Source organism: Oncorhynchus gorbuscha, linkage group LG01 (genome assembly GCF_021184085.1).
Source record: "Oncorhynchus gorbuscha isolate QuinsamMale2020 ecotype Even-year linkage group LG01, OgorEven_v1.0, whole genome shotgun sequence".
Classification (NCBI taxonomy): Eukaryota; Metazoa; Chordata; class Actinopteri; order Salmoniformes; family Salmonidae; genus Oncorhynchus; species Oncorhynchus gorbuscha.
The window spans coordinates 57,251,791-57,261,389 of record NC_060173.1 but is presented as its reverse complement, the minus strand read 5'-3'; the positions used below and the strand labels follow the sequence as shown (position 1 = coordinate 57,261,389).

At 41.6% G+C, this 9,599-nt stretch overlaps 1 pseudogene; it reads left to right on the top strand.

The window, feature by feature from the left end:
• The first annotated feature begins 805 nt into the window (after positions 1-805).
• Positions 806-924, top strand: LOC124048645 (annotated as a pseudogene).
• Positions 925-9,599: the final 8,675 nt, after the last annotated feature.

Genomic DNA, 9,599 nt, shown 5'->3' with positions numbered 1-9,599 from the left:
TGGGATATTTATGTAGTATTGTTTAGGAAGCATATAGATATGTTTCATTGTTATGGAAGGGAATGTTTTGATGAAGCTTTTGTGGAGGGGAAGTGGGTTGATTTGAAGGGTGGATGGTGTTAGAATTAGTTATAATTTTTGAAAGTATTGGTATGTTAATTTCCTTTTGGTTTTATAGTTGTTCGGGAGTTGATTTCAACATGCCTGTTTTGTGAGATTAGAATTTGTTATGTTTTTGTTGTATTGTATTTATTTGAGTTCTTTGATTTGATAGGGGGTGAATTGTTCACCTGCCTATGTTAGTCTCGGTTTTTGTGTATTGTACATTTTATGAAATATTGTAATTGAAACTTTTTTATAATAAATATATATATATATATATATATATATATATATATATTTTTTTAAGTATGCCTGATCTTGTCAGATCTCGGGAACTACACAGGGTCGGGCCTGGTTAGTACTTGAATGGGAGACCGCCTGGGAATACCAGGTGTTGTAAGCTTTTTGTCCACGAGGGGGTGCTCTTGCATCTTTTCATCAGCATCACTCCCTTGTGGAATTTGAACTCTTTGTCCGTTTTTTCCCACAAGGCTGAAATATGTGCCCTCGCTTTGAAATAAGTAAGCAAGATTGGCTTGTATTTCATCCAACGATCTGTGCTACAAAGTGAATGCTACAGTATATGCAATTTATTCCACTTTTTGAGTGACACAAAGATACTTATCTAAATGGTGAAAATGCAACATCTGTTAAATCAGACTCACTTTGACTTTATATATTTTGTACCAAGAAATAGTTTCTCGCTTCCGACCATACCGGCCTGAGTACGTCTGATCTCGTCAGATCTCAGAATCTTAGCAGGGTCGGGCCTGGTAAGTACTTGGATGGGAGACCACCTGGGAATACCAGGTGCTGTGAGGTTTTTGTCCACGAGGGGGTGATCTTGTATCATTTCATCAGCATCACTGCCTTGTGGAATTTAAACTCTTTTTCCGTTTTTTCCCACAAGGCCCTCGCTTTTAAATAAATAAGCAAGATTAGTTTGTATTTCATCCAACGATCTGTGCTACAAAGTGATGGCTACAGTATATGCAATTTCTTCCACTTTTTGAGTGACAAAAAGATACTTATTTAAATGGTGAAAATACAACATCTGTTAATCAGACTCACTTTGATTTTATATAGTGCACCAAGAAATAATTTCTCCCTTACGACCATACCGGCCATACCTGTTGTTGGGTAATTGACACAGGTGTGAGTGATTGAGCTGAGGTTGAGTGTTTGCTCCAGAGAGTTTGAGTTTTGAGCTTTTTGAAGTACAATCTCTTTTTTTGTGAATTGATTAAGTTTGAGTTATAGTTTGGGGTTGTTCCCCGGCAGCATATTGCTGTTTGGGGGACTTTCCTCCTGTCGTTCTTTTGGATGGAAACAATGGCTTTGACCCATGCTGGCAAAAAGATGACGAACAAAGGAAACATGGATAATGGAGCTACAACACGACAGATGCAAAAGTATGAAAATAATTTAACAGTGGCTGTGGAAATTATGGGAGAGGAGAAAATTACAATGATGGAGTAATTGAGAGGGATTAAAGAAGTTTGTGGACTGGTCTGCGAATGTCGGGTTAAAGATGAAAAACGATATGAAGTGACGCAGTCAAGTGCGAGAGGGAAGGAAAAACTGATGGATGGATTTCAAATCCGGAGCTGTCGAATCATGGCAAAGGACCTATCGCTTGATGAGATGGTTGAATCCTTCTTAAGCCTCCCAGGATACATTACAGACGAGGCCATCACAGAACGGCGAAGAGCATGGGGTGTGTCTGCTATATCACCGGTGAAAAGGGTCTACTGGCCGGGGACGGACGTTGCAGATGGGACGCGCTTCTGCAAAGAAAAGTTCACAGACACTGTGCGCTCTGCACCATATTTGGCCAAATTTGAAACGAGGGAAGGGGCTGAGTATTTCAGAGTGATACACGATCGTCAGGTCAAGGTCTGTAGGCTGTGTCTCCAGCCAGGGCATGTGCTACGTGAGTGCCCTGATTTCGCATGTCATAAGTGTGGTGAGCAGGGGCATTATGCACAAGAGTGCATTGGGAGAAGAGAGCGCGGTTGTGTTGGTTGCGGGAGGAGTGTTGTGCAGTGCTCCTGTTCCCATGGTGAAGGTGCTCATGACTTGGCATCACAGGTCTTCAGCGGAAATAGTGTCGTGGAGGAAACTGGGGAGGAGATCGGCATGAGCGAGCAGTCCCAGGGAGAGATGGAGGTGAAGAAGACCAGCGGCAGTCGGAGGATGAAGTAGAGACGGGGCCTTGTCCTGTAGGAAAGGAGACATCCAAGGATGGAGAGATAAGTTCAAGCCTAGACGGCGTGGAGGTGGAGGGTGTTCCTTGTGGAGAGGGGGGGGTAGAGTGGTTTGAAGAAGAAGCACGTGGAGAGGCATTGGCTACGGATTCTGGAGGTGAAGTGGAGATCCCGACTGTGTCTGAAGTCCAGGGAGGCTCCTCTAGGGTGGTAGATCCTGCAAGGGATGGCTTACAAACTTAAAGGGTCTGAAGAAGAGCTGACGGAGGAAGAGATGGAGTACATACAGTCTCTGCGGAGGGATAGTGAAAGGAACATGATAATCAAGAAGAAAAAGAAGGTAAAAGATCAATCATGATGGACTGTATTCATCCCCTCTTTATATTCATAATGGTGAGAGTTGTATCTATCAATACCAATGGACTTCGTAGCAAAGAAAAGCTCGAGCTGGTGTTGGAAGCATTCTCTGCGGACATATTATGTCTACAGGAGACTTATTGGACTGAGCCGTATATGGATAATGTAAGGCAGAGATGGAATGGATAAATGCACGTGAGTAATGGGACTGTGTGGGCATGTGGGGTAGCTATTTTGGTGAAACATAATGTTGTGTCTAATTTAAGTTTGTTGTGTGCTGGCACTGTGGGTCGAATGGTGGGGGTAAGTTTCACAGTCCAGATAAGCGGGTGTTCTCTAGAAGACAAGTGGTGAGGGGTGAGCACAAGCAGTCACGTATAGATTTGTGTCTCGCTCATAGAGAGGTTGCGCACTTGGTTTTTATAAGGGCTTATTTACGTCCGGCGGGGTAGATGAAGAGTGCTAGACGCAGTGGAGGCTAGGGTGTCGACTGAGGATGTGTGATGCTGATTTTACATTGGCAGAGGTTAAAGCTGCTATCTTGGGCCTGAACTTGAATAAGAGCCCGGGTTCAGATGGTCTTACTGCAGAGTTTTACCGTGAGTTTAGTGACATACTGGCCCCACTGATGCTATGTGTGTATGGAGGAGAAGAGGGTAGTCCCTGAATCTTTAGCTATGGGTGTGTTGACTGGTATAGAAAGGGAAGGGGAGCAGACTGAAATTAGAGAACTACAGACCAATAACACTTTTGAACTCAGACAATAAGGTGCTTGCTAAGATAATGGCCAATAGTTTGAATAAGGTGATGGGAAGCATCATAGCACCTACTCAGGCCTATGGAGTTCGGGGGCGGGATGTAGTGGACACCCTATCCGGGATGTAGTGGAGCAGATGGGGGAAGTGGGTGGGGCGGTGCTCTGTCTAGATCTGAATAAAGCCTTTGATCGGGTGGAGCATCGGTTCCTGTTAGAGGCCTTGGCAAGATTTGGGTTCGGGCCTCGTCTTAAAGAATGGGTGAAGCTTTTATATGGGTCAGCTTGCAGTGTAGTTACATGTAATGATGTGCTAACTGATCCCTTTCCCCTGGGCAGGTCTGTTAGGCAGGGTTGTCCATTGTCTGCATTGCTATACAGCATCTCAGTAGAGCCGTTAGCGGCGTTTGTAAAGCGTGATGGAGGAGTGCATGGAGTGGACCTCCCGGGGGGAGGTGTCAGTGTATTGCATCATTATGCTGATGATACCACCTGTACTGTGCGGGATGGAGGGAGTGAACTGTCTGATGAAGTGTTTTGATGTTTATGGGAGAGCTTCTGGGGCTAAGGTGAATGTAGAAAAGTCTCAAATGTTATGTGCTGATGATACTGTTATATCTACATGTAAACATTCCTTTTAAGACTGTTAAGGGGCATGTGAGAATTTTGGGTGTGAATATTGGGGTAGATGAGCGGGAGGCGAGGGACTTAACTTGGACAGGGGTGATTAATAAAATAAAGACGACTTTGAATTACTGGAAACAAAGGAAATTAAAATTGAGGGGGAAAGTGGTGGTGGTGAATGCATTGTTGATGTCAAGATGTTTGAATACCTTAGGGGTTATGGACATACCTGTATGAGTTCTGAAGGGAATTAATAATTTAGTGTCTGATTTCCTGTGGGGTGGGAAGGGGGTGAAGATTGCTCATGATGTGATGATAGCAGATTATGATAGGGGTGGGTTGAGATTAATAGATCTGGAAGTGAAGTTTTTGTATGGGGATGAGGGTCAGGGGTGGAAGGAGTTTTTCAGGCATTGGTTGCATAGGAGTGGAGGTTGTGGAGATTATGGGTTGTTAATGTGTTTTACGCCTGGCATTTTGGCAGAGGTGCCTGAGTTACCAGGAGGTGTTCAGGGCCTGGGCGGAGTTCTTACCACAGGTAAGTTGTGATTTTGAATATACCGGTTTTTCTGAACCCAATGCTGAAATCAGAGGGAAAGATGCTGGAGAGTAAGGTAATAATGAAGGCGGGTATGATAAGACTGAGGGACTTTAGGTATGAGGTGGTGCCAGGGTTCCTGCCTGAGCAGGCGATCGTAGATACTGTCTGGGCTGTTGATGAGGTTGTCAGGAAAGGGATGGTGTTGAGAATGTATGATAGGATAAAGGAGTGTGTACCAGGGGAGTGGGTGAGGCTGTTGGACAATCATTTGAGAAATGGAGTCTTAGACACCTTGCCTGAGATGCAGGTGAAATGTGGGGAGAATATGCAAGCCTTATCCTCTACCCAGGTGAGGGCCTTATACTGGGCTCTTATTACCAGGAAGGTCAGGGCGCCTGCATCGGAGAAAGTGTGGAGGCAAGTTTTTCCAGGGATGGAAGTGGAGCGGTTGTGGGAAAACATTGTAGTGAGGCTCAACAGTCTTGAATGTACCCATTTTGATTTTATGTTGAGGCACAACCGTGTTTTTACCAAGGTGGTGTTACATCAGATAGACAGGTCAGTGTCTCGTGTGTGTGATGTATGTTGAGATAAGGATGAAAATCTGATGCACATGATGTTTGAATGTGTTGATGGAGCTGGGTTCTATGTGAGGTTGAGGGACATGTTAGAAAGGTACTGGGGAGAAGAGTTAATAGGCAGGGTTGATTGGAGGTGTTTGTTATTGTTTGGAGTGGGTCAGCATGTGAGGGGGGTGAATATTGTATTATTGAATTTTATGCTGTCACATGCAAGGTATGCTGTATATTCAAGAAGGAACTTGGCAAGCTTTGAGGGAAAGAGGGTGACAGTGTAGAAGGTGTTTGAAGGTTTGGTAAGGAAGGATGTAGGATTGATGTATAGGTCTAAGCAGGCAGATTTTGAGAGGGTGTTTATGAAGGATTGTGGATTTATTACTGTGGGGGAGGATGGTGGTTTCGTGTATGGGTTTTGATGTGTAAAGTTTGAGATATCAGTAAACATTTTGAAAGAATTGTTTTGAGAATGTCTTAGTTTTTATTTGATAAGGAGGTGCTTTTAAACTCTATTTTGGTGGAATTTGTTTTAACAAAGTCTTGTATGCAATGGTTGTATAATTTTGGTTTTGGTATTTTAATTTCTTTGTTTTTGATTTGATAGGGGTGAATTGTTTGCCTGCCAATGTTTAGTATTGTGTTGATTAAAAGGGTTTTTGCATATTGAATTTGTATATAATGTAAAACAAATTTTTTTAAAAAAAATAAAGTATGCCTGATCTTGACAGATCTCGGAAGCTTAGCAGGGTCGGGCCTGGTTAGTACCTGGATGGGAGACTGCCTGGAAATACCAGGCTCGGTAAGCTTTTTGTCCACAAGGGGGTGCTCTTGCATCATTTCATCAGCATCACTGCCTTGTGGAATTTAAATTCTTTGTATGTTTTTTCCCACAAGGCCCTCTCTTTGAAATAAGTAAGCAAGGTTAGTTTGTATTTCATCCAACGATCTGTGCTACAAAGTGATGGCTACAGTATATGCAATTTCTTTCACTTTTTGAGTGGCACAAAGATGCTTATCTAAATGGTGAAAATGCAACATCTGTTAATCAGACTCACTTTGACTTTATATATTGTGCACCAAGAAATAGTTTCTCGCTTCCGACCATACCGGCCTGAGTACGCCTGATCTCGGAAGCTTAGCAGGGTCGGGCCTGGTTAGTACTTCGATGGGAGACCTCCTGGGAATACCAGCGGTTGTACGCTCTTGCATCATTTCATCAGCATCACTGCCTTGTGGAATTTAACCTTTAGTTACACCCCACCCCGGGGCCGGGAGCGTAATCATCGACTGACACTAATTAGCATAACGCAACGGACAAATATTACTAGAAAATATTCCTATTCATGAAAATCACAAGTGAAATATATTGAGACACAGCTTAGCCTTTTGTTAATCACCCTGTCATCTCAGATTTTCAAAATATGCTTTACAGCCAAAGCAAGACAAGCATTTATGTCCAGCTAGCAGCAGGTAACTTGGTCACGAAAATCAGAAAAGCAATCAAATTAAATTGTTTACCTTTGATGAGCTTCAGATGTTTTCACTCACGAGACTCCCAGTTAGATAGCCAATGTTCCTTTTTCCCCAAAATATTATTTTTGAAGTCGAAATAGCTCCATTAGTTCTTCACGTTTGGCTGAGAAATCGACCGGAAATAGCGGTCACGACAACGTAGAAAAATATTCGAAATTAGCTCCATAATATCGACAGAAACATGGCAAACGTTGTTTATAATCAATTCTCAAGGTGTTGGTTTTTCAGTAGGCCCGATTGGAAAAATGTCGACCTCTGTATTTTACGCGATAATCACTCTGAGAGCCATCAGGTGACCAGTTACAAAATGTAGCCGCTTACAGGGCGGCAGAGTAGCCTAGTGGTTAGCGCGTTGGACTAGTAACCAAATGGTTGCAAGTTCGAATCCCTGAGCTGACAAGGTACAAATCTGTCGTTCTGCCCCTGAACAGGCAGTTAACCCACTGTTCCTAAGCCGTCATTGAAAATAAGAATTTGTTCTTAACTGACTTGCCTAGTAAAATAAAGGTTAAAAAATAAAAATCTTCAGCATAAAGGTGTAAAACTACGTCACAATGCTGTAGACACCTTGGGGAATACATAGAAAAAGTAATCTGGTTGATAGCCCATTCACTGCTCAATAGGGACGCATTGGAACGCAGAGCTTTCAAAACATGAGGCACTTCCGGATTGGATTCTTCTCAGGCTTTTGCCTGCAATATCAGTTCTGTTATAGTCAAACAATATTTTTACAGTTTTGGAAACTTTAGAGTGTTTTCTATCCTAAGCTGTCAATTATATGCATATTTTAGCATCTTGTCCTGACAAAATATCCCATTTACTTTGGGAACGTTATTTTTCCAAAAATGAAAATACTGCCCCCTAGTCACAAGAGGTTAAACTCTTTGTCTCTTTTTTCCCACAATGCCCTCGCTTTGAAATAAGTAAGCAAGGTTAGTTTGTATTTCATCCAACATCCATGTATTTCATCCATCCAATCTGTGCTACAAAGTGATGGCTACAGTATATGCAATTGAGTGACAAAAAATGCTTATCTAAATGGTGAAAATGCAACATCTGTTAAACATGATTTAGACCTTGTTTATGGAAAAGTGGTTATTTCTGTATTTCAAATGTAGCAACTTGCTGAAAATTGTCCAGTGTTTATATCATCTCGAATAAACATTTAAAAAATGTTTTACAATCCAGAGTGCATCAAACATGATTTAGACCTTGTTTATGGAAAAGTGGTTATTTCTGTATTTCAATGTTGCAACTTGCTGAAAATTGCCCATAGTGGTCATAACATCTCAAATAAACAGTACTGGAAAAAAATTACATTCAGAGTGCATCAAACATGATTTAGACCTTGTTTATGGAAAAGTGCTTATTTCTGTATTTCAATGTAGCAACTTCCTGAAAATTGTTCACGGTGTTGATATCATCTTGAATAAACATATATATATTTTTTTTACATCCAGAGTGCATCAAACATGATTTAGACCTTGTTTATGGAAAAGTGCTTATTTCTGTATTTCAATGTTGAAAATATGGAAAATTGCTTATTTCTTTTTCAATGTTGCAACTTTCTGAAAATTGTCCATAGTGGTCATAACATCTCAAATAAACAGTACTGAAAAAAAATTACATCCAGAGTGCATCAAACATGATTTAGACCTTGTTTATGGAAAAGTGGTTATTTCTGTATTTCAATGTTGCAACTTGCTGAATATTGCCCATAGTGGTCAGAACATCTCAAATAAACAGTACTGAAAAATTACACCCAGAGTGCATCAAACATGATTTAGACCTTGTTTATGTAAGCATGTCCTTAAATCTCAAAATCAAAAGGTGCCCATCGTTACCCACAGACATATATTTCCAAAGCTCAGTGAGAAGGAATGGTGAAGCTCACCCGTGAAGCGTGTATAAATATAGTTAATTATCAGGTATCCTATGGAAATGAGGAGGGACGTAATCTGGTTTCTACACCATAAATTAACGGTTTTCTGTAGGAGGAATGTATATGGTGGAGGCAATTAAGCTTGGAATGTACTGAGTAACAGAAAGGCAATCACATGGTTGCAGTCACTGATAAGGGGGTAGAGATTTGGATTAGTGAAGAATGGGGGCCAAGGTCAGGGCAGGTCACATTATGGGAGAAGGAACAGTTTATTGCCCACATCACTTAACTTCCTGCATAGAAATAAAGACACAATGTTTAGAGGGAAGGAGGATACTTCACCCAAATTGGGGTATATATATACACACTTGTGCTGGTGGAAACATGTCTGTTGAGCTGTCTGACCCTTTGGGTGAATTTTTTTTATTTGTTTTTTATTTCACCTTTATTTAACCAGGTAGGCTAGTTGAGAACAAGTTCTCATTTGCAACTGCGACCTGGCCAAGATAAAGCATAGCAGTGTGAACAGACAACACAGAGTTACACATGGAATAAACAATTAACAAGTCAATAACACATTAGAAAAAATGGGCAGTCTATATACAATGTGTGCAAAAGGCATGAGGTAGGCGAATAATACAATTTTGCAGATTAACACTGGAGTGATAAGTGATCAGATGGTCATGTACAGGTAGAGATATTGGTGTGCAAAAGAGCAGAAAAATAAATAAATAAAAACAGTATAAAAACAGTATGGGAATGAGGTAGGTGAAAATGGGTGGGCTATTTTCCTATAGACTATGTACAGCTGCAGCGATCGGTTAGCTGCTCGGATAGCTGATGTTTGAAGTTGGTGAGGGAGATAAAAGTCTCCAACTTCAGCGATTTTTGCAATTCGTTCCAGTCACAGGCAGCAGAGTACTGGAACGAAAGGCGGCCAAATGATGTGTTGGCTTTAGGGATGATCAGTGAGATACACCTGCTGGAGCGCGTGCTACGGATGGGTGTTGCCATAGTGACCAGT